This window comes from Salvia splendens, chromosome 11 (genome assembly GCF_004379255.2).
Source record: "Salvia splendens isolate huo1 chromosome 11, SspV2, whole genome shotgun sequence".
In the NCBI taxonomy this organism is placed as follows: Eukaryota; Viridiplantae; Streptophyta; class Magnoliopsida; order Lamiales; family Lamiaceae; genus Salvia; species Salvia splendens.
The window spans coordinates 14,108,706-14,123,760 of NC_056042.1; the positions used below are offsets into that span (position 1 = coordinate 14,108,706).

The 15,055-nt window shown below is 34.3% G+C and overlaps 2 long non-coding RNA genes across 3 annotated transcripts; both read right to left on the minus strand.

Annotated features, from left to right (window-relative positions):
• Positions 1-1,810: 1,810 nt before the first annotated feature.
• Positions 1,811-5,636, minus strand: LOC121754890. Of its 2 annotated transcripts, XR_006040580.1 has the most exons (4): positions 5,527-5,636; positions 4,436-4,532; positions 2,839-2,968; positions 1,811-2,669 (listed from the first exon to the last, which is right to left on the minus strand). It is a non-coding gene; the product is annotated as an uncharacterized LOC121754890 (long non-coding RNA). The 2 variants fall into 2 exon arrangements; XR_006040579.1 differs by lacking the exon at positions 1,811-2,669 and having other exon boundaries at positions 2,800-2,968.
• Positions 5,637-8,904: 3,268 nt separating this feature from the next.
• Positions 8,905-11,945, minus strand: LOC121754930. Its single transcript, XR_006040588.1, has 3 exons — positions 11,631-11,945; positions 10,540-10,636; positions 8,905-9,073 (listed from the first exon to the last, which is right to left on the minus strand). It is a non-coding gene; the product is annotated as an uncharacterized LOC121754930 (long non-coding RNA).
• Positions 11,946-15,055: the final 3,110 nt, after the last annotated feature.

Genomic DNA, 15,055 nt, shown 5'->3' on the forward strand with positions numbered 1-15,055 from the left:
GTATAACACGGACTACACATACTGGGCGCCGCCTACCCAGACATAATATAACACGGTCTCTAACTAATATAGTTAAATAAAACAAGTATAAATCAAATAACATGCTTATCACATAGGATATCAAATAATGCTCAACAAATAAAATCAAATTTTATTCTCTAATTAAATGTGGATTTAAAATATATTAATTCTAAATTAATATAATTATACATGTTTAATATTAATTCCAAATTAATATTGTGCTGTGGAGTATATATTATCATTTCCAAATGATAACTATGTCCAATTTGTTAATCTAATTAACGAAATTAATCCAATCTATATTAATTCTAAATTAATAAATTTGTAAATCAAGTAATAACTCCAAATCATCATCAATCACATATATTATTTATTATTCCAAAATAATAAAATTAACAAATTCTTGCTCATTAATCCATTAATTCAATTAATAAATTTATCATCTAATCTATATAATTCCAAATAATATAAACAGATATTTAATATTGATTCTAAAATAATATTCAAACACATTTATTATTATTATTCAAAATAATGATAGTAAATAATTTATTGGTTTGATTAATATTATTAATTCTAAATTAATAATGTGGTTTACAGTGACCAACCACGATTCGGATCCGACAGGATCTTCAAAACCCCGCTAGTGTTCTAGGAAAAGAACAGACGCCCCTCCATGGCGCTGCCTTCACGCCGTATTCACTCCACCAACTCCGCCGCCCATCACCACTTCGACGGCGCCATATCCATGGCTGAAGGATCTGATTCCGTTCCCCAAAACGAAGAAAACTATCTGCACCAATTAGTAAGCCATGGCCACTGGAGCTGCCGGCGACGGCTTCTTCCGGAGCCTTCTCGAAGGCTGCATTACCACCGCGGACACCGGGATCCAGCGCCGCTGCTGTCTAGTGGTTGTGCAGCTGCTGCCCGGCGACAACACAGCTGCTGTCCGACGAGGACAGCTCCTCCGCCGCCGCAGGACGACGCAGTTGCTGTTCGTTGCCTGCCGCCGGAGCTGCTGCCTGCTGGAGCACGTTGAGAAGGAGCAGCTGTGACTGCAGCATTGCTGCTGTCCAGCCCTTCGCTCGCTGCCTTGGCTGCCCGGAAAGCAAACTGCCACTGTCCGAAGACTACGGCTGCTGCCCGGTGAAGACGATGAAAGAATTTCAGCTTCGGACCAACCCATCTCTCTCTCTCTCCCCTGATTGATTGAATTTGTGTGTAGTTGTGGAAATCGTCTGCGCAAATCATCCAGACGAAATTCCACGCCCAGGAATCTGCCCCTCATGTCTGCGAGAGAGGCTTTCCAGATGAATCGGTAAATTCTCCACCAACTACGATAGCTTTATTCCGTCTTCGGCTTCTCCGGTTTATTACTACGCCCCTTCCTCCGCCGGATCTTCGCCGGGGCGGGACGCGCGGGCGGCGACACATGAGGGTGGCGTCGGATGTGATGGATTCGATTATGTCGTGTTTGGCGGCGGCGGGGCCGGATTGAAGAAGATAAAGAATTTTGAAATCCAATTTCACAATTTTGATTTCCAAAATCATCCAAAAATTAATTAGGAAACAAAATTAATTATGAATCAAACCCATACCACAGTTAGGAATTCTTGTATTCATCTAATGAGCGCAGCAGAAATTGTAGACAATAATAACAGATCTAGATTCATAATTATATTGTAAGTTGAGCACGTAATACATAACGAAACTAAATCTTACTTGTTGTGTTGTTTTCTTCTACGATTGTGTCCTGCAAGTTGAATCCACTACTATCGAGGTCCACGTGTATTCTGATCCGATGCAAGAACAATTCATCGGTACAATCGCTCCGTAGAAGAAAGCTAGGAATTCTCTCTACAAAGCTTTACGTATTTTCTCTCTGATGTTATGCTATTTTTTCTCTCCCACAATGGAGAATAAATAACCATTATATAGGGTGAGTCACTAGGGTTCCATGATTATAGGGCTTATGGACTATTATAATTATAGCTCAACTATAATTATTTAATCCATATTAATCTAATCTAGCTCATATCCTTTCACATTCGACATTGGAGGGCAACCACGAACTTCACGCGGGAGTGCGGGTGGCTCTCTCTTCTCCAGATTCTCATTCGGGTGCTTGGTGTAGTAGTACTTAGTTACCTCGTTAGATGCCTCTTGCCTTCTCCGTTGTTTTGGTCTTCATCGAACAATATTCGACGCGATTTTGGTTCTTTGGCCCAAACAGGGGAGACCACAGTTTCATCAGTGTCTGACTGGCCGTCTGAAACGATGGGCACAATTGCAACCATATTAATAGTTGTGTCCGAGAGGATGATAACCTCCTTGTCTTATTCTTGTTTAAGCTCCTTCAGCCCGAACTTGATAGATAGTTGGTTGATTGATGGTACACTCCAGCTAGTTTATTTTTCTTCATTCACGCATTCACGTTAAACACCAACAAAATTTTGCTTGATGGTGTAGTAGCAACAGATTAAAGAAAATACTAAAAAATAGAGGTCCAAATTTCGTCGATTGCCTCAACGACATTATTCGTCACTTCCCAAAACGTACCATTCTCCTTCACCAGCGCAGAGAATGACAAGTATCGTCTCTCCAGGAACAATAGTTGATTGTAGAGAACATCCCACGGCATGTCCACCCTGAGGTTGTAAGAAATATCGTCAGCGACTGTAACACCCCTTACCCGGTAGGTAAACCCACCGAATACGTGGTGTCACGTTTCAGTATCGACAACACGTACTGAAAATTTGCTATTTTCTTTTTAGCTTAAAAAGAGCAATTAAAAACTATTACAATTAAAAACTTAACATTTATCCAGCGAAAGATCAAAGATTGAACTATTATACAACATGCCACGACTTTTAACCATGTTGATCACCAGTGACCCGCCAAAAATTGCAAAGCTGCCCAACCACACTGACATACTATCAACTCTAACCTGCAGGGGGGTAAAAGATGATAGGAGTGAGCTTTCCACAGCTCAGTAGATATATCCAAACTATAAAAATCAATTTTCTAATCTAAACTGTATTGAGACTTTTACATTATTTATCTTTTACTTATAACCATTCATTCTTAGCACTTCCCACTTTCATAATTTACTATATTAATCTTTTACCCGTCAACACATATTAATTTCCGTATCACCTTCCACATGTTGTCATTTCTTAAGACATCATATATCATGATTCTTTTCTTGTATTACCATATATCACTTTATTACAACATCTATACGTTCACCGTGTTTTCCAGATAATATCTCATAACAATACTATCAAATTGCACCATAATTCTTCATATACTTACTTACAAAATACATGTTTCCATATAATTCCTTAATTTATTCAATTAGCTAATTATTATTTATTCACACTTATTCTTATCTTATAAGCATATTACTTCCCATAATCTGTCATACGTCCTATTTCCATATCCAAAGTCATTCAGTCATTTATAACTTTATGTCACATTCTTATCCACACACCAACGCAGACAAATCGCAAATGTTAACCCATTTCAAACACATATAACGATCGCCAAGGTACTCATATACCGAAATACATATAATCAGAAATAATATACAACCTATATCATAAACAATTTCATATCCATATACATATGCCTCTCTATTCCTTTTTATTATTCTGTGACGGATCAGGCCTGGTATCTGCCCGGGATTTCCAATATGATTGACCCGAAGGTCCCAATATGATTGACCCGTAGGTCCCAATATGATTTGACCCGAAGGTCCCACTGTGATTTGACCCGAAGGTCCCAATATGATTTGACCCGAAGGTCCCACTGTGATTTGACCCGAAGGTCCCACTGTGATGTGACCCGAAGGTCCCAATATGTCCACTGTGATTTCAGATCCAGGGCAAGACCGTCACAGATCCTCTTTAGTCGAATGATTCATATAATTCCAATATCATATGCAAAACATATCAATTTCATCAATCACATATCCATATCTTATCCTACCAAATAATTCGAATATAACATATAAAACATATCTGTTGCATCAATCACATATCCATATCGTATTCCACCATCAATATCAAATAGCGCATAACCATATTTAGTTCACACCATATAACCCAAATATTCACCACAATCAACATATAGCAATCAACCACATAATATATGTAAAATTAAAAGTGTGATTCATACACACTTCAACGCATATTATCACATTTCACACCATATTATTTCTATCATCATCATATAATTATATTTATACAATTTCTTTGTAGAACTTTCATATCATGTTTATAAATATCATAATAATTCCATTTGTGTCTTCTAATGACATATATATAATTATCACATAGAATAACATATTATTATACATTTAGTTCACACAGTTCAAACCAGAGAAGTAAAATTCATAGTAAGAATATCCTACCTCTTAGGCTTATGAACATAAGCATATTTCACCTTGATACTTCTCTACCTTCTAGGTTCACTCCTTTGTCTCCAAAATGCACTATAGGTTCCTTCGCCTTTATGCGTAATATAAATAGCGTAACTATTAATAACTCATATTTACCCAAAGAAGTCAATTTATAATCCAACATGATTCACTCAAGGATTCCCAATAGTTTAAGAGATATTCTTGTTTTCCCACAGACTACCAAAATCAGACAATTTCTGGCAGCATTTTCTAAACAATTTTTGTAAATGGTATTTGTACTCTTTAATTAATCATAAAATTCAGAGAACAACTAAACACCTTATAGTTAATTTAGAAATTATGAAATCAAGTTTTCATCGACCTTACATGCCCTAAATATTTCGGATAACACATACCAAAATATGACAAAGTACCAGAATTTTGACAGTTCGTAGCTGTATTGTTATAACAATTTATACACATAGTAAACGAACTCCTAAATTCTCCATAAAAATCAGGGACTCTCTAGACTCATCAGAGTTATTATAAAAATTGATAAACCAAACTTTTCACAGTCCTAAATATTCAAAACAATTCGGAATATGGGGCTGAAAAACAGAGGAGTAAATCTGACTCATACTTTTGTATCAAATTCTATTTCCATTTATGTTTAATCATCCCATTAACCATAAATCAACAACCATTTACTCTATATAATATCAAAACTATTTAGTTATAGCCAACTTTGTTCGATTATTTCACAATTTCTACCATAATTGGATTTCATTCTGATTATCGAATCAAACGACGTTTATTCACGACGTTAAACACTTTTCCCAACCAAATTCAAATCCACAACAGGCCAAACACCTCAATTATATCCTAGGGTTTCGATCATGATGGAAATTTGGGTTAGGGTTCGATACATTTAAATCCAAGGGTGTAACCCAACGTTATCGACGTCTACAAACTCGTATCTATCGAAAGAATTAAACAAAGACCACACCTCCACTCACAAATATGAAGCATGAAAATCACAGCCCACACACCCTCCAAATCATCACTCAAATAGCAACAAAAGTGGTATAGAAAAGAAGGTTTACCTCAAGTCATCGGGGAGTACGCGTCTAGAATTCGATTTCACCGAACGATTTGCAAAATAGAGGGAGATGAAAGCTTGAGGTCTACTTCTCCTATGGGGGCTGATATGCACGGTTTTTTTTTGAAGAAAATGAGTGGAAGATGAAGTCTAGATTAATATATAATTGATTAGAATCTTCTAGATTTAGTTTATTATGTAAAATATTTTTAATTATTCTTTTAATCTTCCAATATTTTATTTTCCTACCATATGATATCACATTTAGGATTTCTTTATACCCTCATTTAGCATTTAGATTCTAGTTTAAGGTAAAATTATTCCCGTCTATATCTTCAAAAGTTTCGCCGATTGTTTTCGCTAAAAACTGAAAAAATATGCGATAGAATTTTTTTTTATTACCTTCTAATGGCCCAAAATAATTCCTCACATTATTTACAATTATGCTAGGCCATAATTTTATAATTTATAAAATTATTAGCCCTTAGCTTCGATTTACGATTTTACGTGGGTAAAAGAAATTGCCGAAAATCGCATAATCGACATTTCGTATTAAATTTCTACCTTATAGTTTAACTTAACTACTATTCCTCATCACATATCCAAACGTTTCGTCAAGCCCTATAATTCGGGATGTTACAACTCTTCCCCCCTTAAAAGAATTTCGTCCTCGAAATTTCACTTGATTTAAATAGCTATAAACATTTATCGTATCATATCATCTAATCTCATATTATCTTTTAATTTCGCACAACCTTCGTATTTTCGTATAACATCATTCAATCTCTTATAATCACATGTAACTTTATCCAATCTTACTTTGACTTCCTGGAACTTACCGAAGTCACAATCCTATGCCACTTCATAAAATTTATAGAATATAGTAGTAAAAATGCACAACCTGATAATAGCATACCACACAAATTATTGTGAGTTAATTCAAAGAATATATCACAATCTTAACACAGCCACATTTCACAATCACGTAATAATATTATTATTATCTTTTATCAGTCATTTAGCACGTCATGCTTTCTATCTTATCACAACCATTTATTCACATCATAGTTACATACATTTCTCTGAATTGTATCACATACATTTATTTTAGTTCGCCTTGCACTACATATCACTTCCATTATACTTATTTTCGCTTATTACCTCTTTTTTTTATCAAACCAACAAATCACAACAAAGTTCAAATATCAAGTCAGTATTCATCAACAACCATATTTGTTTTCAAATTCCATCATATATCGAGCATAAGCCTTTTTTTGCATTCTACTTTCATTTTCAAATATATAATTCATATGAATCTCTTTCTTTCAATCATATCAGATTTCACCTCATATGACTTAGTTTCAAACACATTCATCTATCTCATGCAGCGCACAAATTTTCCATCATATCACATTATATGCATATAGCTCACTTTCTAGCACCGTATAGTCCATTTAGAGCACGCAGTCACATATATCACTTCATCCAAAACATTATATAGTTCCACACATTCACATCTCAATATTCATCATCACAACATTAAATCTTGAACTCTTAGTACTAGTATCAAAACTCAATAAAAACTCATATAACAAGATCTGAATACACGGACCATATATCCAGGCATATCAGACCATATATCATCACATTTCCATTCCCAAGTCACACATATATCAAGACACATCAAATCACATGTCACATATCACGGTTATCATATACGTTTCATATGTCCACATATTATAACACATTTTATCACATGTGCTAGTTCGCACATAATCATATATAGAAATACATACCGATCACCTCAAATATTTGCACTCATTTGTCTCAAGTGCTTAGTGATAACACACAGGTATATGGGTTAAGCGAAGTACACCCGCATGGGCTGATCGAATACTCCCGTCGCACCATATACCACATTTCATTTTCAAATTTCATCATATATTGGTCATCAATACATTTCACATTCTTACAACACACATATGATTCATTGGATTCCATACTTTCAAGCATAGTACCCTTCTTCCTCATATCGCTCAATTTCAAGCTCATATATTTATTTCATTTAAACTCACATTTTTAGACATATCATTTCATATATATTATAGCTCACTTAGAGCACCTATTTTCATTTTCCATTTCATTTCTAAATCCTCATTTAAATTTCCATATTCGCTTAGCTCGTCTTCGAGTGCACACATAGTTCTTACGGAGTTCACATTCTAATCTGATCACATTTTGTATCACATATCTTATATCATGTACAATTACTTAGCTTATATCTTTATCGCATCACATCATATTTCCTATTGCCCAATTCCGAGCACACATATAATCTATACAGAATTCATACTTCCATACACATCACATAGCTCGATCTCGAGCGCACATATAACCCATTCAACGGCACACAGATTCAGATCCCATCATTTATTTCTCATTTTCCTTATAACCAACAAGTGCCCATAATCCAATAGTATGCAATATCAATCACATAACATGTCAACAGTCATCAGTATTCACACAATCATCAAGTATTCCACATGACATCCACACATCACATCAATATCACATATCACATCCATATCCTCATTACGTGCTCAACTATTTAATTTCAGCATTTACAAAACATCCCAACATCATTTACAATTACAACAGAAACTACTAATCGTATCGTACAGCAAACCAATCATATCATAAAGCTACCAAATTGCATCGTATAATACCATACAGAACTCAAGCATAACATATATCATCTCAATCACATCATATAGCCCCACTTGAGGTCCGATCGAATCCTCCTATCACCGTATATCATATATCAGTTCCTCCCATCACACCATATATCGCGTATCATATTTTCGATCACATCATATTTCATATATTAACACTCATTTCCTACAATTCTCAACATAACATACCAACATCTTATTTTGACATATTATCGAATAATACAATTGAAGCAAATCTCATTTCTTTCATTAGGACACACTTTTCATCACTATTTTCAAACACACCCTCCCTGCACTTTTTAAGTCTTTTACACAAAATAACGTTACCGAGAGTCGAACTATATGAGGTGGCCAGTCTCATATAACATCTTTCTCGGTCACACGGGAAACTATGTCTCGTACTTTACTAACTTCTTTCCTCTTTATAAATAGGCAACTGCATCGAGTCACTGGTACTAACAGACATTTACTCCTATGTGGCATGTTTCTACACACTTTACTGAATCACTTCTTTCCAGAACCGCCTAAACCTTTGCTCTGATACCAACTTGTAACACCCCTTACCCGGTAGGTAAACCCACCGAATACGTGGTGTCACGTTTCAGTATCGACAACACGTACTGAAATTTTCCTATTTTCTTTTTAGCTTAAAAAGAGCAATTAAAAACTATTACAATTAAAAACTTAACATTTATCCAGCGAAAGATCAAAGATTGAACTATTATACAACATGCCACGACTTTTAACCATGTTGATCACCAGTGACCCGCCAAAAATTGCAAAGCTGCCCAACCACACTGACATACTATCAACTCTAACCTGCAGGGGGGTAAAAGATGATAGGAGTGAGCTTTCCACAGCTCAGTAGATATATCCAAACTATAAAAATCAATTTTCTAATCTAAACTGTATTGAGACTTTTACATTATTTATCTTTTACTTATAACCATTCATTCTTAGCACTTCCCACTTTCATAATTTACTATATTAATCTTTTACCCGTCAACACATATTAATTTCCGTATCACCTTCCACATGTTGTCATTTCTTAAGACATCATATATCATGATTCTTTTCTTGTATTACCATATATCACTTTATTACAACATCTATACGTTCACCGTGTTTTCCAGATAATATCTCATAACAATACTATCAAATTGCACCATAATTCTTCATATACTTACTTACAAAATACATGTTTCCATATAATTCCTTAATTTATTCAATTAGCTAATTATTATTTATTCACACTTATTCTTATCTTATAAGCATATTACTTCCCATAATCTGTCATACGTCCTATTTCCATATCCAAAGTCATTCAGTCATTTATAACTTTATGTCACATTCTTATCCACACACCAACGCAGACAAATCGCAAATGTTAACCCATTTCAAACACATATAACGATCGCCAAGGTACTCATATACCGAAATACATATAATCAGAAATAATATACAACCTATATCATAAACAATTTCATATCCATATACATATGCCTCTCTATTCCTTTTTATTATTCTGTGACGGATCAGGCCTGGTATCTGCCCGGGATTTCCAATATGATTGACCCGAAGGTCCCAATATGATTGACCCGTAGGTCCCAATATGATTTGACCCGAAGGTCCCACTGTGATTTGACCCGAAGGTCCCAATATGATTTGACCCGAAGGTCCCACTGTGATTTGACCCGAAGGTCCCACTGTGATGTGACCCGAAGGTCCCAATATGTCCACTGTGATTTCAGATCCAGGGCAAGACCGTCACAGATCCTCTTTAGTCGAATGATTCATATAATTCCAATATCATATGCAAAACATATCAATTTCATCAATCACATATCCATATCTTATCCTACCAAATAATTCGAATATAACATATAAAACATATCTGTTGCATCAATCACATATCCATATCGTATTCCACCATCAATATCAAATAGCGCATAACCATATTTAGTTCACACCATATAACCCAAATATTCACCACAATCAACATATAGCAATCAACCACATAATATATGTAAAATTAAAAGTGTGATTCATACACACTTCAACGCATATTATCACATTTCACACCATATTATTTCTATCATCATCATATAATTATATTTATACAATTTCTTTGTAGAACTTTCATATCATGTTTATAAATATCATAATAATTCCATTTGTGTCTTCTAATGACATATATATAATTATCACATAGAATAACATATTATTATACATTAGTTCACACAGTTCAAACCAGAGAAGTAAAATTCATAGTAAGAATATCCTACCTCTTAGGCTTATGAACATAAGCATATTTCACCTTGATACTTCTCTACCTTCTAGGTTCACTCCTTTGTCTCCAAAATGCACTATAGGTTCCTTCGCCTTTATGCGTAATATAAATAGCGTAACTATTAATAACTCATATTTACCCAAAGAAGTCAATTTATAATCCAACATGATTCACTCAAGGATTCCCAATAGTTTAAGAGATATTCTTGTTTTCCCACAGACTACCAAAATCAGACAATTTCTGGCAGCATTTTCTAAACAATTTTTGTAAATGGTATTTGTACTCTTTAATTAATCATAAAATTCAGAGAACAACTAAACACCTTATAGTTAATTTAGAAATTATGAAATCAAGTTTTCATCGACCTTACATGCCCTAAATATTTCGGATAACACATACCAAAATATGACAAAGTACCAGAATTTTGACAGTTCGTAGCTGTATTGTTATAACAATTTATACACATAGTAAACGAACTCCTAAATTCTCCATAAAAATCAGGGACTCTCTAGACTCATCAGAGTTATTATAAAAATTGATAAACCAAACTTTTCACAGTCCTAAATATTCAAAACAATTCGGAATATGGGGCTGAAAAACAGAGGAGTAAATCTGACTCATACTTTTGTATCAAATTCTATTTCCATTTATGTTTAATCATCCCATTAACCATAAATCAACAACCATTTACTCTATATAATATCAAAACTATTTAGTTATAGCCAACTTTGTTCGATTATTTCACAATTTCTACCATAATTGGATTTCATTCCGATTATCGAATCAAACGACGTTTATTCACGACGTTAAACACTTTTCCCAACCAAATTCAAATCCACAACAGGCCAAACACCTCAATTATATCCTAGGGTTTCGATCATGATGGAAATTTGGGTTAGGGTTCGATACATTTAAATCCAAGGGTGTAACCCAACGTTATCGATGTATACAAACTCGTATCTATCGAAAGAATTAAACAAAGACCACACCTCCACTCACACATATGAAGCATGAAAATCACAGCCCACACACCCTCCAAATCATCACTCAAATAGCAACAAAAGTGGTATAGAAAAGAAGGTTTACCTCAAGTCATCGGGGAGTACGCGTCTAGAATTCGATTTCACCGAACGATTTGCAAAATAGAGGGAGATGAAAGCATGAGGTCTACTTCTCCTATGGGGGCTGATATGCACGGTTTTTTTTGAAGAAAATGAGTGGAAGATGAAGTCTAGATTAATATATAATTGATTAGAATCTTCTAGATTTAGTTTATTATGTAAAATATTTTTAATTATTCTTTTAATCTTCCAATATTTTATTTTCCTACCATATGATATCACATTTAGGATTTCTTTATACCCTCATTTAGCATTTAGATTCTAGTTTAAGGTAAAATTATTCCCGTCTATATCTTCAAAAGTTTCGCCGATTGTTTTCGCTAAAAACTGAAAAAATATGCGATAGAATTTTTTTTATTACCTTCTAATGGCCCAAAATAATTCCTCACATTATTTACAATTATGCTAGGCCATAATTTTATAATTTGTAAAATTATTAGCCCTTAGCTTCGATTTACGATTTTACGTGGGTAAAAGAAATTGCCGAAAATCGCATAATCGACATTTCGTATTAAATTTCTACCTTATAGTTTAACTTAACTACTATTCCTCATCACGTATCCAAACGTTTCGTCAAGCCCTATAATTCGGGATGTTACAGCGACAATGTGGAAGAAAGGCTTGGGGATGACAATCCCCTACAGGTTGTGCTCTTCCTGATGGTTTGAAGTAAGCTTTCATCAAGAGTATGAGTCCAATTTTCTTTGTACAAGAAAATTTTCCGAGGTGGATTATTGAGAGACATTGGCTCTAGTATTCGGATCGGTTTCTGTGTTGGAAATGATGACTTTCACAATACCAATTTATAAACATAATTTCTCCTTCACCTACTACATTTTGAAATAAGCAATAGACTGCTTGCTATCTAGCTAATTATTTGAGAAGCAAAATAAACTGCTTTTGAACCTCTATTGATTTTGTGTTGCTAATCACTCCCAAGGTTATCATATGATGAACGTTAGGCAAAGGTTGTGTGCTCGTTTTTTTCTTATCATTTACATGCAAAGCTGCAAGTTTTAGCAGTCTAGAATTTAGGATGATTGTTTTTGGATTTCTGAGTGAATAAGGTGCACCAAAGCAACTTGTTTATTTTTTTCTTGAGTAGATGATTCCAAACCATGTTCAGCTCCTTTAAAATGGTTTGGTTTGACGTTTATGGTGTCAGGAAAAAGGGAAGGCTCTTGTTAGGGTTTCCCTTTTCATGGCATTCAAGAAATGTAACTATTGTTTGGTTTGACATATATGGTTTTTATAGTTTAAATTACGGCGTTTGGTTTGGTGCTTAAATAAGTTAAGAATAGCATATAATTCAAAACATATTATCCCCATCTAACCCTAGCAATAAATGTATTGAGAAGCCACCACAATTGATAGCGCCTCCTCTTCATCGCAATTTTGCCTCTACTGGTCAGGCAACGCTTGAACGTGTATTAGGTTCGATTTGCTCGAGAAGCTGCCCTCGGTATGTCTATTCTGGGCCACTTTTTTTTTAATCTGATTTCTCCAGTTTGTCAAGAGGTGTAAGCTAGAATAATAAGGTTAGCTTGACCGATGACGCACTGATTTCTTCTTCTACGACATTCATTGATTGTTTAATTTGAACCTCGTCAGTCCACTACATTGTTATATGAATTTGTTGGACAGTTTTTCATTAAGTTTCTTTGTATGTTCGATTCGAAGTCTTAGAAGTTGTACATACCATATGTGTTTTTTTAATTTTTCATGGAACGAATAGAAAATATAAGCTCTTATATTTTATATTGGTCACTATTTGTGAATAACGTCTCTGATTATTTAGAATATCCATAACCGTTGTAAAGTAGTTCCGTCATTAAATTCAATATGGATCAAGGTTGCTTCCGCTCTACAATTTATACTCCTTTTTCATTTTTCTTGATTGATCATCATAGAAATCTCTATGTAACTGTTCATTCAATTATTCAAACAATACAATGTTAATGACAAATAGTATATTTTTTTCATTTTTGTTTGTCCACTAAATTTAGTTGGTAATATTTTTTTCTTTTCCTATCTATTTTTCAATTAATTGTGCATTAAATTATTGCACTCAATATATTTTTTTGGATGAGTAAGTGTCAGTATGGCAGACATGTTAAAATAACTCAAGATAACTAAAGTAAGATGGGCCTTAAGATAAGGATTAATATAAAATTCAGGATAAATAATTTAATGATCTTGTTTGGTAACTAACATAAAATCAAGATAAAGAACTAAAATTACTAATCTAACTCTATTAAATTAAATTTTATTCCAAAAACATCCTAAAGCACATACACCATTTCTCTCTCACTCACAAAAAATTAGGGTTTGCAGAATTTGCAGCTCCTCTCTTCGATGCCTCTTCCCCACTCATTTCTCTTGTTGCAACGACTTTTCCCTTCGATCAAGCAAGGTAAATATTGATTTTTATTGTTGTTTCCGCCAATTACTTTTATGCTTCTAAGGTAATTACTTTTGGTTTCGGAAAAATTGGTTGGGAAAAGTCGTAGCAACTTATTAAAACAACTAATCCCCACTATTTGATGAATTTGCAATACCTTTTCTGTTCAAATTTTGGGAAGAAGTTTTCTGCATTCAAATTTAGTATTGTACCTGAAGATTTTATGTTTACTAATCTATATGTATTGTTTTGTCAAAAACAAACCCCACGTTTGTGAGCTCTCTCTCTTGCTTTGAATTATAAAACTGATGAAGTGCAATAGATTGTAGGGAGAAGGTGAGGCAAGATTTAATTAGGGTTATAGGGACTCGAGGCAGATGATTTTTCCAAGGGGAGAAGAGGGCGTTTCAAGTAAGCTCACTTTAAGCTAAATTATATTTAGTTGTTTTAAGAGTAAGGTGGTCCTAAACATATCACCAAAATATGAATTTGGTCCAAAACATTCATTTTTTTAAAAACAGGTTCATAACTGATGAAATCTTTGTCGAAGTAGTCCTTTTTTGATGGTTCCGTAAAAAAACTAACTGTCAACGCTAATTGCACAGTGGCATGACCATTAGTTTTTTGACGGAACCGTCAAAAAAGGACCACTCCGAAAAGGAATTCATTTGTTAATGATCTGTTTTTTAAAAAGTGAACGTTTTGGACCAAATTCGTATTTTGACCATATGTTGAGTTTGTAAAGAAACTCGAACTGATTGAAATCTAAAACATACTTACACCGAACAGTGGCGTAGTCCAACTTCTTGAACTTTGATTTTGTAATTGTGGGTATACGTTTAGGTGGAGGAATGATAGAAGCCACTTTCTATTTTGAATTCAGATGGAGAAGATCTGTTCTATGATCTCCATAGATACATTTGAACCGATGAACTAAATGACCAGCACTTAGAGTCCTGAAGCAACTATACATTTTGAGAAGACTTTCC